General features: G+C 40.1%; 1 long non-coding RNA gene across 1 annotated transcript in view; it reads right to left on the bottom strand.

The window, feature by feature from the left end:
* The window catches only part of LOC140640284 (uncharacterized), a 30,271-nt gene extending 11,584 nt beyond the window's left edge, over window positions 1–18,687 (bottom strand). The window contains exons 1-2 of the long non-coding RNA XR_012036953.1: window positions 18,106–18,687; window positions 13,836–14,058 (exon numbers count right to left, since the gene is read on the bottom strand). This is a non-coding gene — a long non-coding RNA (uncharacterized lncRNA). The remainder of the gene's footprint in view (window positions 1–13,835; window positions 14,059–18,105) is intronic.
* Between the last annotated feature and the right edge of the window lie 461 nt (window positions 18,688–19,148).

The following is a 19,148-nucleotide window of genomic DNA, read 5'->3' as shown; positions in this document are numbered from 1 at the left end:
ACAGCTCCAATTTCCTCCTTTGTCTTGACTAACACTGACATGTTGGATGGGGAATAATTATAAACCCTTTCTTACAGGGGACTCCATAGAGGCAAAAAAAGCCATGACAAGCATAACCAATAGTAGTTAAGGATAGAACCCATGGCCTCTATGCTTTGTGTTTCATGGGCCTCCTTTCCTTGGAAGCAGAGTCATCCCCTCAGACACTGGGCACAGCTAATACAATACTCAGGATGAGGAAAGTGGCAAACTAGAAATATTCAGAATGTAGTGCTTTCCGAAGAATCTCTGTTTCTTTCAGATAACTGATAGGAATAGATAGGATAACTGATAGGAACAGGTAACTGATAACTCAGAGGGGGCGGGAAACGCTCATTGTGGTCAGAATGGAATGAGGAAATACACTACTATTTGACTTCAGGAAAAAAATAATTGCTAAGTGGGGGACGAGAGAAATACAGAGGGACTCACAAAGGAGATGACATTATATAAGCTTCTTGAGAGAGATTGCTTAAGGATAACTAGGAAAGAAGGAATCCACACAGTGTAATTTTTGAATAGCTACTCATTCCAAAGAATACCACTGTACGTCCCAGGCCCCAGGTGCTCTGGAAGTCTGTTATTTTGGAGTCATTTATATAATGCTGCAAGTAGCTTGGTCATGGAGCTTGCAAAAAATAGAGCCTGGGCATTGCAGAAGGATCGCAAAGGCCAGGAGAGAACAACTGGTGGGGTATTTCCTTGGATGGTGTGGAATAATATCCACCAATGCAACCACCATCGCCACCAACTCTAATTCTGAAGCAAAATATCTTTAGGAGTGTGACTCTGTTCAGAGTCAACCTGGGGACCCCGAGAGACACTAACCTTACCTATCTTGGGAGTCAGGATGTCCTCAGAGTAAGCCAGCCCTCTCCCAACTCTCCAAGACACCCTTGTACTCCTCCCACAATTCGATCCCTCCCTTGGATGATCCTGGAACCAGGCTTCTCATCCCATCTCCTTGCTAGCTCGAGAGCACGGACCATGGGACCTTGTGCACACTTTACTCATGCCACACAACTGCCCTACTCAGGATTGCTTGCTTGGACAGCAGCTCTGGCACCCCTGCCCTACTGGGACCCTGGGGAAAGTTTAATTATACTGATGGGAAAACAGGAAGACCCAGGCACCGGCATGCAACTGACAAACACAAAGGAAAGACACAGGGATGGAACAGTGAAACCCCTGCTGAAAAAAAAATCTCAATTTACTTTGTTTCTTCAAATTTCCCACCTTAATACTAAAAGTCAAATGAGAAGAAGCAGACCAAATACGCACCAAAAAATGGAAAATGATATGCGTCCTTAACATCAAACCGAATCCTGTTTTCTCTCCTTGGCAAGACAACCCTTTCCAGTAGAAGAAATTGAACCCTCGTGGTCTTTAAATGCTGCTGGGGGTGTGCATGTTCAGGTCAGAAGTGGCTCTGGTCTCAGGCAGAGGCATCTCAGGAGTTAACCAGGGGTATTTATTTACAGGTTAAAGAGGCAAGCTCCAGAGTGAACGCTGTGCTGAGGAGACGCCGAGCGTGAGCTAACAAGACGCTCTCTCTAGCGGCATTCTGGGCGATTACTCCCGAGCACCCAGCCATACCAAAATCAATAAACAATTTCAGCGCAGCCCAGGGAACTTTGCCACACTTAATAAAAGTCTCCAGCTGCAGTTATGGCTTCATTTCACCTTAACGTCTTCTTTAACTGTCCCTTCTTTTCAAGATCAATTAGAGGTACATGCAAAGAGAATAAAGAAATACGCACATGCAGGTACACGCACTAACACATACACCATAAGCAAACAAGGTCAAGACTAGTTATGTGTGCAGGTGGGCTCTCTCCTCCCATCCACAATTTCTACTTTAAGATGACCAACGGGGAATAAGTCTGGGGGTAGTGTTGGGAGAAGGGAATTGGATGTAGGGGAGAAAGGAGAAGGAAGGAGATGAGAGATTGGCCTCACACTTCCTGAGTACACATAACTAATCCCAATATAAAAGGCACTCTACTCTATTTAGATCTTTTGCTCTCCGAAAATCACTCACGATATTTTTTGACTGCTTCCCTACTCCCCAGAATATCCATTTAAGAATAGATAGAAAAGGGGATCCCTGGGTAGCTCAGTGGTTTAGCGCCTGCCTTCGGCCTGGGGCATGACCCTGGAGTCCCAGGATCGAGGCCCACGTCGGGGTCCCTGCGTGGAGCCTGCTTCTCCCTCTGCCTGTGTCTCTGCCTCTCTCTCTGTGTGTCTCTCATGAATAAATAAATACAATCTTTAAAAAAAGAATAGATAGAAAAAAGGAGAGGAAATGAGGCCAAACTGTATTAATGTTATTGCAGTGACTTGAATTGAAGAATTGGGAGATAGTGCCTGAGATAGAGACGTTGGCCGGAGAAGACGAGGTTCGATCTGTTCCGTAAAACGATGTGTGTTGTTGGACTATTTGTGTGTTTGTTTCACACAATTAAAAACCTACCATTACGTTGACTTTGGAACCAGAACTAGTGCTTGCTTAACTGACCAGTCATATCAGCCATTTTCCAGGCTTGGTTGGATATGTGACAAAACTAAATAAGGATCTGTTTAATTTTTTAAGAATGGTTCTAGTGTATGTTACACTCTATACATCTGAAAGTTCATTATATATGCACATCTCTATGTGCAAACCCTTTCTTCTCACTTTAGAAAATTACTGGACTCTAAGATGAACCATTCACCCTTTTAGGAAGTCAATAACACTAATTAATTCATCATCTTTCTTGGATTCTTTGCCACTAAAGTGTGGTTAGAAACAAGTAGGAAGCTCTATCTGCAAGGAGCATGAAGATAAAGACCTTCCGTGAAACAAACACACTTTAGAAAAACAAAAGGAGTCACTCAGATGACGGGAACAGAGATGGTAACAGGACATTTGGGGTGAATATAGAGAGCAACATTTCCTTCCCCTCCTGCTCTTTCTCCAACCATAACCAACTCTGAGCAGTGAGCTCCAAGAACCTATAAAGAGAGTCATCTTCCTTCAGGTATAAAAGTCTCTGGAGAAGGAGACAGTGTCTCTGGTTGCTTATCTGGTGATCTCTCCTTTCCCTAGACTGCAAAGGCACCCCGGCTACTGGGTATGTGACATTATGCACAGTAAGGGGAAGGCTTTTACCAAAGGCTCTTAGTCCCAGTGTTCCTCCTGCCTCAAGGTGTGTCACTACATCATTGCTTGTTCTCTGATCTGGTCTTTCTCCAGTTTTCTGAGGGCTTGAATCCATCATTGAGACAGCTATATCCTCTATTCAATTCTCTGTCTTCTTTCTCCAAAATTCTCATTCCCACTTGTCATTCCTGGTAGACTCCCATATTCACCAAGTGTATATTTCAATCAGGCTTTGGGTGACCCCAAACATTGAGGAGGGTAGAAGATATTAGAGCAGTAATTATAGCCAAGTTCACATTTCCCCTTGCCAGTATAGAAAGTGGCTCTGTTGAAAAGTTCCATTCATAGGGGTAGAAAAAATATTTGCACGATTCCTAATGCCACTACCACACGTTGGAATGCTAAAAATTGTTGTTTGGTAGAAGATTCTTTAGCAGTTTAGAGTCAAGAATATAGACATACCAACCACAGAAATAAAGCGGAATTTCTAAATTTGTCTACTTTTCATCCAAACCCAAACTAGATATGTCAATTATGATTCAGGCACTAGGCATTTCCTCAGGTTCTGGTGGCCTTTTATTGTTTATTGGGCATGACAGGTTCATGACACCTAGCTTAACACATTAGGCAGGAAATCCTAAACCTACTGGTAGCTCACATAGGATAAACCACAGGCATACCTACCTTTCTAAAACTCAGTCAATAAACACATTTGTAAAAATATTCCACAAAATGAACACTGATCTGCAGGTTCCAGTGGAAAAACCCAACTACAAAGGTGTGTGTTCTTGTGCCTTCCTCATGCCTCTACCCTATTTAATATTTTCATGGTGAGCACAGAAGGGGAGGCTCATGTCTAATTCTATCTTTTGATGCCCTGCAGGAGCTCAGGATGTGCAACTAGCTTTATAAGCAACCTTCACAAGCACACTTGTTTAAAAAATAATCAACTGGGACTTCGGTTAGAGTAATGCTTAGCTACCGAGGACTAAGAAAGGCAAAGTGGAGACTAGTACAAACTATATGAGGTAGCTAAAATGAAGGGGCAATTGGACACTTTGGAGCTCACTGTTCAAAATAAAGGTAAAGACCACCATTATTTTGAGAAGTGCATAAGAGTTGTAGGACAACATACCTTCAAGTGGTGATTCAAATGGCATAAATCACCAAATTCACAAATGACAAGATCTGATCTTTGTATGTTTTCTGATCTCTGTATGGTTCTATATATCACACAGAGCTTTGAAATATATATTTGGAACCAAGCAACATACATAGAAACTGACTTCAGCTATAAATCAATTTCTGGTTTACTGATTACTTTTTAGGGAAATTATCTGACACGTGTATATATAAGCTGTAGGGGGTGATTGAAAATCTTTCTGTAGTAAAAGAGAAGACTAAATATAATAAAACAATGTATTGACCTGGCCTTTCCCAACCTCAGCCACCTCCAACACCCACCCCTAGCCCCCACCACAATATCCTTGGCACTTGAGAGTCTCAATCAAACTCATCCACTTGCTAATACTCCTGGTTCTACATAGTGCTGCACTCTGTGGTTGCTCCTTTGGAGTAGGTCTTTAACTCTTACCATATAGCATCAGTCCTGCAGGAATATTTAAACACCTGCACAAAGAGGATTAGTGGGGCAGCCCAGGTGGCTCAGCGGTTTAGCCCTTGCCTTCGGCCTGGGGCCTGATCCTGGAGACCCAGAATTGAGTCCCATGTCAGCCTCCCTGTGTAGAGCCTGCTTCTCCCTCTGCCTGTGTCTCTGCCTCTCTCTCTCTTTGTGTCTCTCATGAATAAATAAATAAAATCTTAAAAAAAAAAAAAGAGGATTAGTACTTCTACTCCTACTTATTCTAGTAGCACAGGACTCTGCTTCTTAGCAACCATAGTCCCACTGTTGGGCTGGGTGGGATCCCCTGTTGGGCCAAGAACTAGCATGAGTCTTTTCTTGGTTCTTCAGGGCAAATGATGAGCAATTACAAAGAATTTTCTTTTCATTTGACAAGTATTGAAAGTGCTGACCAACTTAAGAGAACACTGATGACTAATGCCACGTTGATAATAAATTGTCCTTTCTAAAAGCTATGGGCATCTTGACTCTGCACATGTATGTTCAGGAGTTAGTCTGCAATATGGCCAAAGACTGTACAGATAGCAGATGGCTTAGCAGATCCTGGACCAGAAATCCCCCAGGGAACCCTGGGAATGTGCTAATGGAAGTTTAGGAATATGAAATTTCAGTCCTTAATACCCTTCTTAGGACCAGTCAAGATTGAAACAAATTGTAATACACATTTTAGCATATACTCTTGTGATTAAAAAAAAAAATTCCCCTGGGGAGCATGGCTTGCTCAATCAGTGGAACATGTGACTCTTGATCTCAGGGTTGTGAGTTCAAGCCCCACGCTGGGTGTGGAGCTTACAAACAAACAAACAAACAAACAAATAAATAAAAATTTTCAAAAACGAAAAACCAAATAAACAAAAATAAATTCCCCAACGCTGAAATGTTTCCCTTTATAGAAATTCTGAAACTTGTCCCTAGTTTGGGAAGAGAGTTTGTAGAAGAGCAGAATTAATATCACTTTGCAAACCAATTTCTTTCTAAAGTTTGAATGAGGAAAAGCATTCAGGAAAAGGTAGTTTGTTGAAAACAGAAATGATTCTAAGAAAATCAATACCACATCTAAGAGCCTCAGCCTGGCAGCTTTTACTGGACTGTTCTCACACACAAATCTTGTTTTTCTTCTCCAAGCATTCTAACTTGGCTCATCTCCCCCCATCCCAGCATTATGAAAGAAAGAAACCCCTTTCTTTCTTTTTTTTTTTTTGAAACCCCTTTCTTTATTAAGTACTCTTCTTTACAAAGGCCTGCTTCCATTTTGTCAACTACTATGAGAAAGAAGTTGTGGCAACTTTCAGAATTCAGACTTGTGAACTACAACTGAACTACACCTGTGGATGAATTCATTGCTGGCCCATATTCCAAATGGGAATGGGGATCCCCAGCCACCCCCAGCTGACCTCATACCCTTTGTGACCCCAGCATAGCATGTTTGACAGTTGGCTTGCTAGGGTAGGGTTCCTATATTTAATTCTATTACATATACAATGAAGATGCATAAGTACACACACATATACATATAATTATATAATGATTATTTGTTAAGTACCCATTATGTGCAGAGTAGGTTGTTTGAGAGGACAGAGACAAGAGAGTATACAAGAGAATGTGAGCATAAGAGTGGGGATAAAAAGATGAATTAAAAAGACAACAGCTGGGATCCCTGGGTGGCGCAGCGGTTTGGCGCCTGCCTTTGGCCCAGGGCACGATCCTGGAGACCCGGGATCGAATCCCACATCGGGCTCCCGGTGCATGGAGCCTGCTTCTCCCTCTGCCTGTGTCTCTGCCTCTCTCTCTCTCTCTATGTGACTATCATAAATAAATAAAATTTAAAAAAAAATAAATAAATAAAAAAAGACAACAGCTGTGGGGCACCTGCCTGGCTCAGTCTGAGGAGCCTGCGACTCTTAATCTTGGGGTTGTGGTTCGAGCCCCAATTGGGTATAGAGATTACTTAAAAATAAATAAGTAAAACTTAAAAAAAAGACAATAGCTGAAAAAAGGCAATATATATATCAAAACTGAGTACACATCCACTCTATGACCAAGTCCAAAGATATGTATACATATATTCACTAAAAGAATGTATAAGAATGTTCAAATAGTTAATTATTTCTAATAGCCACAAACTGGACACAACCTAGATGTCCATCAACAGTATAATGAACACATAAATTATGAGATATTTATCTGATAGAATATAAATCTCAGTGAGAATGAACACCTGATACATATGACAAACTGGATGACTCTCATAGACTTAATAATAAGCAAATGAAGCCAGACTAAAGGAGCACGTGCTATATGTTTTCATTTGCACAAATCTTAAAAGCAGGCAAACTGTTCCATATTGTCAGAAATAAGGATAGTGATTACCCCTGGGAGGAAAGGAAGAGTGATTAAATTGGGGCAGGTACAAGAGTGGCTTCCAGGGTACCTACAATGTAATATTTCTTGATCTGGTGCTAGTTATTCAGATGTGTTACTTGTGAATATTCATCAAACTAGAACTTGGACTTCATGTATCTTCCTCTTTTAAAAACTTTTTTTTACTTTTTAAAATAAAAATAATATATCTAAGATGTACAACATGATGTTTGATATATATGTATATAAAGATTACTAGTCAAGCTAATTAACATATTCATCTCCTCACATAGTTACCTTTTTTTAATGTGTGGTGAAAGCTCCTGAAATCTATTGTCTTAGCACATTTCCAGTACACAATACAATATTAAGTATAGACATCATGCTATGCATCAGATCTCTGATTCATTCATCATTTATAACTGAAACTTTGTATTCTTTGATCAACATCTCTCTATTTCCCCCATCTTCCCATTCCTAATAAACATGATTTTAGACTCTACTTCAATATATTTGAATTAAAAGATCCCACTTAGAAGTGAGATCATGAGGCATTTGTCTTTCTTGTCTGGGTTATTTCACTTAGCATAATGTCCTCCAGTTTTATACATGCTTATTGCAAATGTTGCAAATATTTTTAGGCTTAAAATTCTTTTAAGGCTGCATAATATTCCATTGCTTGCATGTGATGGGGATGCAGATATCTCTTCAGAGTACTGATTTCCTTTACTTTTGGTACATGCCCTGAAGAGGGACTGCTGATCATACTGTAGTTCTATTTTAAATTTTTGAGGAATCTCCAGACTGTTTTCCATAATGGCTGTACTCATTTACATTCCCACCAACAGTGTACAAATATTCCCTTTCTCCACATCTATACTAGGACTTATATCTTTTTCATAACAGCTTTCCTAACAGATGTGAGGTGATATTTCATTGTGATTTTTATTCACATTTCCCTGATGATTAGAGATGTTGAGACCCTCTTCATATATCTGTTGGCCATTTTCATGCCATCTTTGGAAAAATGTCTATTCACGTCCTTTGCCCATCTTTTAATTAAGTTGGGGGTTTTTGCTATTGAGTTGTATGAGTTCCTTATAAATTTGAGATATTAACCCTGCATTAGATATATGATTTGTCAGGTGCCTGGCTGGCTCAGTCAGTAGGGCATGTGACTCTCAGTCTCAGGGTTGTGAGTTCAAGCCCCATGTTGGGCCTGGAGCCTATTTAAAATAAATGGAGACACGGTTTGTAAATATTTTCTTTCAATCTATAGGTTGCCTTTTCATTGTTGATCATTTCCTTTGCTGGACAGTCACTTGTTAGTTTTATGTAGTCCTACTTGTTTATTGTTGCCTCTGTTACTTGAACTTTAGGTGTCATGTCCAAAAAATCATTACCAAGGACCATATCAATGAAATTTTTCCCTATACTTTCTTTTAGGAGTTTTATGGTTTCAGGTCTTACATTTAAGTCTTTATTTTTTTAAGATTTTTATTTATTTATGAGAGACACACAGAGAGAGAGAGAGAGGCAGAGACACAGGCAGAGGGAGAAGCAGGCTCCTGCATGGAGCCCGACGTGGGACTTGATCCCAGGACTTGATCCCAGGACTTCAGGATCACGCCCTGGGCCAAAAGCAGCACTAAACCGCTGACCCACCTGGGCTGCCCTTAAGTCTTTAATCTATTTTGAGTTTGTTTTTGTGTATGGTGTAAGATGAGGGTCCAGTTTCTTTTGCATGTGGAAATCCAGTTTTCCCAATATCATTTTTTGAAGAAACTATCCTTTCCCTGTTATGTCCTTGTCCAAAATTCATTGACCATAAAACTTGGGTTTATTTCTGGGCTCTCCAGTTTGTTTCATTGGTGAATGTGTCTCGTGTTATGCCAATACCATATTGTCTGGATTACTATAGTTTTGTAGTATAATTTGAAATCAGGAAGTATGTTGCCTCCAACTTAGATCTTTCTTAAGATTGTTTCATCTATTCAGGGCCTTTTGTGATCCCATACAAATTTTAGAATCATTTTTCTATTTCTGTGAAAAATGCCATTGATAGGGATTGAATTGAATTTTTGTATTACTTTGGGTGTTATGAGCATTTTTAACAATGTTAATTCTTCCAATCCATAGACTCAGTATAACTTTCCATTTACCTATGACTTCAATTTCAAATTTTATAGTTTTCAGTGTACAGATCTTTTACTGCCTTGGTTAAATTTGTTCCTAAGTATTTTACTCTTGATGCTATCATAAATGGGACCATTTTCTTGATTTTCTTTCTACATCATTGTTGGTGTAAAGAAATGCAACTGAGGGACACCTGGGTGGCTCAGTGGTTGAGCACCTCCCTTGGGCCCAGGGCATGATCTTGGAGTCCTGGCATTGAGTCTCTCATTGGGCTCCCTGCATGGAGCCTGCTTCTCTTCTGCCTGTATCTCTGCCCCTCTCTCATGCCCCTCATGTGTCTCTCATGAATAAATAAATAAAAGTAAAAAAAAAAAAAAAAGAAAGAAATGCAACTGATTTTTTGTATGTTGATTTTGTATTCTGTAATTTTACTGAATTTATTTATTAGTTCTAGGAGTTTTTTTATGGAGTCTTCAGGGTTTTCTATATATAGGATCATGTCATCTACAAATAAAGATAGTTTTAATTTTTCCTTTCCGATCTGGATGCCTTTTATTTCTTTTTCTTGTTTGATTGTCCTTGCTAGTACTTCCAGTGTTATGTTGAGTAAAGGTGGCAAGAATGGGCCTCCTTGCCTTATACTAGAACTTAGAGGAAAAACTTTCAGTTTTCCCCATTCCTTAAGGTATTAACTATGGGCTTTTCATAAGTGGCCTTTATTATGTTGAGGAAGTTTCCTTCTATGTCTATTCTGTTGAGAGTTTTTATCATAAACAGATGTCATATTTTATTGAGTGCTTTTCCCTTTTTTCCCTTCATATTGCATTTATTTTTTAATAATAAATTTATTTTTTATTGGGGTCCAATTTGAGTGCTTTCCTTTATCTACTGAGATGACCATGTGGTTTTTTAATGTGGTATATCACATTGTGTGATTTGCATATGTTAAACAAATTTTGCAGCCCAGAGATAAATCTCACTTGGTCATGTGTTCATGTGTTCATTCTTTTTGATGTGTTGTTAAATTTAGTTTGCTAGTATTTTATTGAGGATTTTTCTTTTATATTCATCAGAGATAGTGGTGTATAATGCTCTTTTCTTGTGGTATCTTTGTCTGACTTTGGTATCAGAGTGATGCTGGCTTCATAAAATGAGTTTGGAAGTATTCCCTCTACTCTTACTTTTTAGAAGAATATAAGAAGGATTAGTATGAATTCTTCTTTGAATGTTGGGTAGAATTCAGCCATAAGCTATCTAGCCCTGGGTGTTTCTTTGTTGGGAGTAGGAATGTATATTCTGCTGCTGGGAGAAACGTTCTGTATATGTCTGTTAGGTCCATTTGGTCTATAGTATTGTTCAAGGTCATTGTTTCATTCTTGATTTTCTGTCTTGATATTCTATGCATTACTGAAAGTAGGGAGTTGAAGTCTCTTATTATTATTGTACTGCCGTCAATTTCTCTCTTCAGATCTGTCGATATTTGTTTTGTACACTTAGATGCTCTGATGTTGGGTATATATATATATATATTTATTATTATTTTAAAGATTTTCTTTTTATTTATTTGAGAGAAAGAGAGTGAGAGCACAAGCAGGGGAGCAGCAAGCATAGGGAGAGGGAGAAGCAGGCTCCCCGAGGAGCAGGGAGCCCGATGTGGAGCTCCATCCCAGGACTGTGAGATCATGACCAGAGCTGAAGGCAGACGCTCAACCAACTGAGCCACCCATGTGCCCCTATATTTATAATTGTTTTATCTTCCTATTGAATTGATCCCTTTATCATGATGCAATGGCCTTCTTCATCACTGGAGATAATTTTTGACTTAAAGTATACTTCGTCTGATGTAAGTATAACCACTCCTGCTTTCTTTTGGTTACTGTTGCATGGAATACCCTTTCTATTCCTTCATTTTCAGTTTATGTGTGTCTTTAGATCTACAATGAGTTTCTTGTAAACAGTATACAGTTGGATATTGGGTTTTTATCTATTCAAACATTCTGTATCTTTTTATTGAGGAGTTTAGTCCTTTTCCATTTAAAGTAATTATTGATAGAGAAGGATTTACTATTGCACTTTTTAAAACAATTTTCTGTTTGTCTTATAGTTCTTTTGCCTCTTTTCTTATGCTGCCTTCCTTTATAAACAAAGTCTTTTATTATTATTATTATTATTATTATTATTATTATTATTCAGTTCCAATTCCTTTCTCTTTTTCTTTTGTGTAACTTCTATAGGTATTTTATTTGTGGTTACCAAGGGGCTTTTTATCTTTTCCTGTATGTATGTCTTACTTCAATAAAAACATAATCCTTGCCCTCCAGATTATGAGAGGATACAAGGAAAAATGAATACAGTGATAATTTTAATATAGGTCTTAAAAAGTATCCTCACCAGGTTTTTGTGCTAATCAGGACATTTTCAGCTGCAAGTAACAACAAAATCAATCTAACTGATTTAATCTAGAATATCTAAAAAAGGACTTCATGTCCATGGCATCCAAAGGCAGGGCAATAACAAGATTGGCTAATTCGTGGTCTGACAAAATCATAAAGAATCCAGGTTCTTCCTATCTAGTGTCCATCCATCCTTTGGCTAGCTCCCTTTATGTTTATAAGATGGTTGCTATGATTCTAGAAATCATACCCACACAGATAATGGCTAGCAGAACTGTTCTTTCCATATCTTTGATTTTAAAATATTTATTTATTTTTTTAAAAAAGATATTTGTTTATTTGACAGAGAACAAGCACAAGCAGGAGGAGTAGCAGAGAGAGGGGAAGAAGTAGTCTCCTCGCTGAGCAGAGAGCCAGATATGGTGCTCAATCCCAGGACACCGGGATTATGACCTGAGTGGAAGACAGATACTTAACAACTGAGCCACCCAGGCACCCCTAAAAATATTATTTTAACCCTTATTTTAAAAAGCCTAGGGGATCCTGGGGTGGCTCAGCGGTTTAGCGCCTGCCTTTGGCCCAGGGTGTGATCCTGGAATCCCAGGATCGAGTCCCACATCGGGCTCCCTGCATGGAGCCTGCTTCTCCCTTTGCCTGTGTCTCTGCCTCTCTCTGTGTGTGTGTCTCTCATGAATAAATAAATAAAATATTTTAAAAAAATAAAAGCTTTTCCCAGAATGCAGACATTTCCTCATTATTCATTGGCCAGAATTATATCACATGACCACTCCTACACCAATCACTACAAAGGGCATTGGGACCACTATAGATGGTTTCAACTAATCAGGGTTTGCCTGTGTCAAAATGAGGAAAGGTATCAGAAGCTAAACCAGGGCTCTGCTCCCATGAGCAAGAAGGAAAGTCTACTGGGTAGGCAGCAAACAGAAGCACAAGGTAACAGTGGAGGTTTGGATGAGGAGAGAAACATCTGGTTGAGAGACTAAAAAATAGTTTCATGGAAAAGATGGCTTTAGGGATAGGACCTGGAGGATATAAGGATTTTTAAAGGTGAAGATGGAGACAAGAGCTGGGGAATAATTTCAGACTAGCTGGCAAAGGTATGAAAGTCTGATGGGTGTTTGAAGCACAGCAAATAGTTCAGTTGGGTCTGTTTAGGAAAGTTGTGGGAGATAATGTAGAAGGGCCTTGGTCACCTAACTGAGCAGTGGCAACTTAATATAAAGTAATGAAGAGTCACTAAAAGTTTCTTTGAAGGAATGTGACAGGATTGGAATCTCAGTAGTGGTGTTATAAAGGTCTGTCTTATTGTAATGTATTAGTTTTACATTATTATATAACAAATTATCTCAAATTGTAATTCCTTAAAATAACAAACTTTTGCATACTACCCAGAGCAATCTATAGAATTCAGTGTAATCCTTAGAAAATGCCAACAGCAGTTTTCACAGAATTAGAACAAATAATCCCAAAATTTGTATGGAACCACAAGATTCCACATAGTCAATGCAATCTTGAGAAAGAAGGACAAAACTGGAGGTATCACAATCCCAGATTTCAAGATATGCTACAAACTGTAGTAATCAAAACAGTATGGTACTGGTCAAAAAAGAGACACACAGATCAATGGAACAGAATAGAGAGCCCAGAAATAAACCCATGTTTATTTGGTCAATTAATCTATGACAAAGGAGGCAAAAATATACGATGAGGAAAAGACAATGTCTTTAACAAACAGTGTTGGAAAACTGAATACTAAATGAAAAAGAATGAAACTGGACCACTTTCTTACACCACACACAAAAATAAACTCAAAATGGATTAAAGACCTAAATATGAGACCTGAAACCATAAAACTCCTAGAAAAAAACATAGGCAGTAATTTCTTTGATATTGGCCTTAGCAATATTTTTCTAGATATGTCTCTTTGAGCAAGGAAACAAAAGCAAGCATAAACTATGGGACAACATCAAAATAAAAAACTTTTGCACAGTGAAGGAAACTATCAACAAAATGAAAAGGCAATCTACTAAATGGGAGAAGATATTCACAAACTTTTATTATCTCACAGTTTCTGTGAGTCAAGAATTTGGAAAGAGCTTACCTGGGCAGTTGTGTCTCATGGTCTTTCATGAGGTTGAAGTCAAAACATTTTCTGGGATTGTAGTCATTTGAAGGTTTGACTAGGGCTGGAGGGCCCACTCCCATGGTGGCTCACTCACAGGCTGTTGGCAGGAGGCTTGAGTTCCTTGCCACCTGGGACTCTCCATAGGGCTGCTTGAGGGTCCTCACAACATGGCAGCTGGCTTCCCCTAAACTGAATGATCCTAGGAGGTGGGGAAGCAGAAAGAAGCTGCAAAGCTTTTATGACTTACCTTCAAAAATTATCAAGTTTCAGGTAAAATATTACTTCTGCCAGATTCTGCTCATTATAAGGGAGTCACTACATAGAGCCAAAAAAATGGGAAATTAAGCTTCACTCTCTAAGGGAAGAGTATCAGAGAATTTAGTGGACATATTTTAAAACTACACACAAGTAGGTATTGATTCCCTGCTCTTGAATTGACTAGCATCAGTAGCAGAACCACAGAAGATATATTGGTAAAGATGGCCAAGAAGCCCAAAGAATGCAAGGTGTTATGGGGCTAAGAAATTCTATTCCTGTTTGATCTTTGTCCTCCTGAAACCCTATTTGGTTGGTGATAGTGGCCAGACTCTGGCCAAAAATGGACTCTGACTAGCAAGTGATTTTAGTTTCAGATGACAGGTTGGGAAAGGAGCCTGAATCTTTACCCAGCAAAACAGAGTTTTTAGTCTGTCACCTGCCTTCATATACTTATATTTAACACACACATGGATAATGTTATCTCTCTAATTTTCAGAAATTCTCAAGCATCTGAGTGGCACCCCATGTTACTTTGCCCAAATGAGAAGTGTGAAAAAAACCAATGTAGTCAGTATAGAATAGTATGGTATGCTATAGTGTAGGGAATAGTATAGTTTAGTAGTATAGAATGGTATAGTATGTTATGGAGTAGTATATTTTAGTATAGAATGTTACTGTGTGGTATAGCGTGGGATGGGATGGGATGGGTTGGGATGAGATGAGATGGGATGACTTGTGATGGAATGGGTTGGGATATAATAGAAGAATAGAATAGAATAGAACAGACATGCATGCTCACAGCCTAAACTTTTGCTTCCTTGTAACATCAGTGTCAGCTGTTCTGAATCTTGCCCAGCCAGATTTCTAGTTTGGGTTCAGATTATTCAGATTATTAGCCAAAAGACAAAGGCGGGATCCCTGGGTGGCTTAGCGGTTTAGCACCTGCCTTTGGCCCAGGGCGCGATCTTGGAGATCCGGGATCGAATCCCACGTCGGGCTCCCGGTGCATGGAGTCTGCTTCTCCCTCTGCCTATGTCTCTGCCTCTCTCTCTCTCTCTGTGACTATCATAAATAAATAAAAATTAAAAAAAAAAAAACAAAAGACAAAGGCTATTTTTGCCTGGCTTGGGATGAAAAATCAGATGGGAACTTCCAGATGGACCACCTGGCTCCTGGCAGTTTAGGGCAAAGGAAATGAAAGGTAGTTTCTTTAAAAACAGTGGTTCTCAAAGTGTGCTGCCTAGACAAACAGCAACAGCACCACCTAGAAACCTGTAAGAAACACAAATTCTCTGACCCAGCCCAGACCTGCTGATTCAGAAACTCTGGAAGTGGGGCCAGATGTTTTTAACAAGGCTTTTAGGTGATTTTCATACATGCTCAAGTTTGAAAATTACACTTTAGAAAAATCCTATGCCCAACTCACTGCATTTAATTTTATAATACCTGAGTGTGAAAATGAATAAAGGAAACCTGATTTAAAATGGAGTCAGTGAGGGCAGCCCAGGTGGTTCAGTGGTTTAACGCTGCCTTTGACCCAGGGCCTGATCCTGGAGATCCGGAATCGAGTCCCACGTCAGGCTCCCTGCGTGAAGCCTCCTTCTCCCTCTGCCTGTATCTCTGCCCCCCCCTCCTCTGTGTGTGTGTGTGTGTGTCTCTCTCATGAATAAATAAATAAAATCTTTAAAAAAAAAAGAACTTTTTAAAAAAAAATAAAGAACTTTATTTTAAAAATAAATAAAGAAGAATAAAGAAATAAGAATAAAGAAATAAAGGAGAATAAGAAGAATAAGAAGGATGAGGGAGAAGGAGGAGGTGGAGGGGTAAGAAGAGAAAAAAAATTGTGTATTTTTAAACTTAAGTCCTTAAGATATCAACTCTTTCTACAATCACAAAATGCAAACACCAGTGATCTTCACAGCAGCCTTAAGAAAGTTAAACATTTTAAATAATTTTATGCCTCCAAAACTCAACATTATCGACAGCATTGTTCACATATTTAAAAGAATAAACATCTGGGATGTCTGGGTGGCTCAGCAGTTGAGCGTCTGCCTTTGGCCCAGGGCATGATCTTGGGGTCCCTGGATCGAGTCCCACCTCGGGCTCTCTGCATGGAGCCCGCTTCTCCCTCTGCCTATGTCTCTGCCTCTCTCTCTCTCTCTGTGTCTCTCATGAATAAATAAATAAAATCTTTTTAAAAAATAAAAAAGAATAAAAGAATAAACATCCTACCAAAGATGTGCTTGGTACGTCAGAACTTTCTCCCAAACTATAGATGGTACCCAACTTATGATGGCTCAACTTACAAGTTTTTGACAATGGTGAAAAAGCAACATGCATTCAGTAGAAACCATACTTCACATTTTGAATTCTGATCTTTTCCTGGGCTAGCAACACTTTCTCGTGATGCTGGGCAGTGGCAGCAAGCCACAGCTCCCAGTCAGCCACAGGATCATAAGGGTTACAACCAATATACTTACAGCGTTCTATAACCACACAGCCATTCTGTGTTTCACTCGCAGTACAGTGTTCATTAAATTACGTGAGATATTTGGGGTGCCTGGATGGCTCAGTCCATTGAGCGTCTGACTTGATTTCAACTCAGATCATGATCTCCAGGTTGTGAGATTGAGCCAGCTATGGGCTCCATGCTCAATGGGACTCTGCCTCTCCCTCTCCCTCTCCTTCTGCCCCTCCCCATCCCCACCGGCCCCTCTCCCTCTGAAATAATAAACATATTTTTATTTTTATTTATTTTTTTTTAAAGATTTTATTTATTTATTCATGATAGTCACACAGAGAGAGAGACAGAGAGGCAGAGACACAGGCAGAGGGAGAAGGAGGCTCCATGCAGGGAGCCCGACGTGGGATTCGATCCCGGGTCTCCAGGATCGCGCCCCAGGCCAAAGGCAGGCGCCAAACCGCTGCGCCACCCAGGGATCCCTAAACATATTTTTTTAAAAATTACATGAGATATTCAACATCTTGTTATAAAATTGGCTTTTTGTTATATGATTTTTGCCCAACTCTAGGCTAGTGTAAATGTTCTGAGCACGTTTAAGGTAGGCTAGGCTGAGCTATGATGTTTAGTAGGTTGGGTGGATTAAATGCATTTTCAACGTACAGTATTTTGAACTTATCATGGGTTTATGGGGATGTAACTTCATTGTAAGTTCAAGGATATCTGTGGTTTGCTTTTTAACTTGTACACACTGTGAAGGGAATTGTTGACTATGCTTTCTTCTTCTAGAAAACTCAGAGTCAAATTAGCAAGTGAACATCAATCAGCCTTTAGCACAGGAGCCTCACGAGGCTATCTTATTTTTCCTGCTTTTATTTCCTCGGCCTGGTGTTCCTCCTTAGTATCTACCTTGCTGTACCATTCATATTTCTGTCAGACATTTAAAATCCTTTTAGGAATGAGGCTGGCAATACAAAAATACATCTAAAGGGTGAGGTGGGGGTGCATAGTTTCTCTCCTCAAGCAAACAGAAAACCAGAGGGGAGAGGTGGAGTGACAGCCAACTGTCCAGCAGCCCCTTCCCTGATGTACTGAGCCGTGGTGGGGTAGGCACTGAAATCAGGGTCAGCTTCTGAAAAATCAGGAGCGGAGAGGGGAAGAACAGCTGTTAGTGGCAGAAGAGCTCTTTGCACTAGTTGTTTCCTGAGGTTAGGAAAAGAGGGTGGGGAGAGGAAATTGAGGTCTAGCTTCTCTATCTTATGAGATGGATCTATTTCTTGTCCTCTCAGTCGTCTCATTTTAAGATTAAATCGGCATCCACACAGGACTGGCAAACAGGATGCAGGCCACCCAGACCCCAGGCATCTCTCCCTTTAAGTGTAATGCACAAGCCACTGATATAGACCACCCTGACCCCACTCTGCTCAGAGTTCCCAGGGAGATCGGCCAGCAGTTTGGGGACAGGAAATTATAGAGACAATAGGGACATCTGGTGAAGGCTTATTGCAAAAGTCAGAGAATACTTACTGTTTTGATTTCCTGTCTTTCTAGTTTGGAACAGATCAAGGGTATTTTTCTTGGGTAGCTACCTTGGAGGGACTTATTCCAGCTTCAAGGCAGGCTGATTGGAAAGGAATTAGGAATCAGCCACAGAGTGGGGGCTGTTTGGAGCTGCCCACCCCACCAGCCAGCAGTGCCTCCCAGGAAAATTTCCATAAACAGCTCCGTCAGGACTGCAGTGTCAACCTTGACCAGTCACTTCTGAGCCCAGTTACATCCATAATGACATTTCTCCACCTTCCCCTTCCCCTCAGAACATGACAGATGAGGGGCTTCATGGAACAAGTCTCCGAGCTGCGATGGGAATCCGTCTCGCTCCATTGCAGGAAAAATATATATCCCTGAACAGCTGTGAGGAATTCTTTCATTATTCATCTACAATATTACTGCTAGCCCTTGCATCCTCTTTTTACAATAAAAAATGAAAACAGATTAAATGGCATATTCTGACAATGATTGCTTTTAAACACCCAGGCTAGAATAAAGGAGGTGGTAGAGAGAATGTGAAAACAGAAGGTTTGTGGAACCCTGGTCTCTGGAGACAGAGAATGGCCCCTGCTGAGTGGAAGTACAAGGAAGTTTCCCAGGGTGGCCTCTCTGCATTGTGACCACACAGGGTCATCAGAAGCTTCCTGCTTATGCCCCACCCAAAGCTTTTTGTTTGGAACAATTTACAACCATTCAGTATCGTACTGGCTATGGTGTGTTTTGAGAAGAAAGTAAATTTTATCAAGGGCAGAAACAGTCATTGGGCAAATAAAGTGGAGACAGACACCCAAAGACCACCTGCTCCATGTCGTCCGCATCACAGAAGGAACTACTAGGTCTATTGAGAAGACTCAAACCTTTAGGAGGGCTCTCATGAGGGGGCTTACCCTCCAGAAACTCCCCCTGAGGTCAGTGGAAGCAGGCTGAGAGGAGATGATGGGGGGAAGGTTTAGGAATGGTGTGAGGCCATGCGGAGGATACCACAGTTGGCCTGGCTTGATGGAGGGCCTGACCCCACTCAA

This window comes from Canis lupus, chromosome 9, assembly GCF_048164855.1.
Source record: "Canis lupus baileyi chromosome 9, mCanLup2.hap1, whole genome shotgun sequence".
Taxonomy (NCBI): Eukaryota; Metazoa; Chordata; class Mammalia; order Carnivora; family Canidae; genus Canis; species Canis lupus.
Note: the sequence above shows the minus strand (reverse complement) of the source record. Positions and strands in the feature narration are given on the sequence as shown.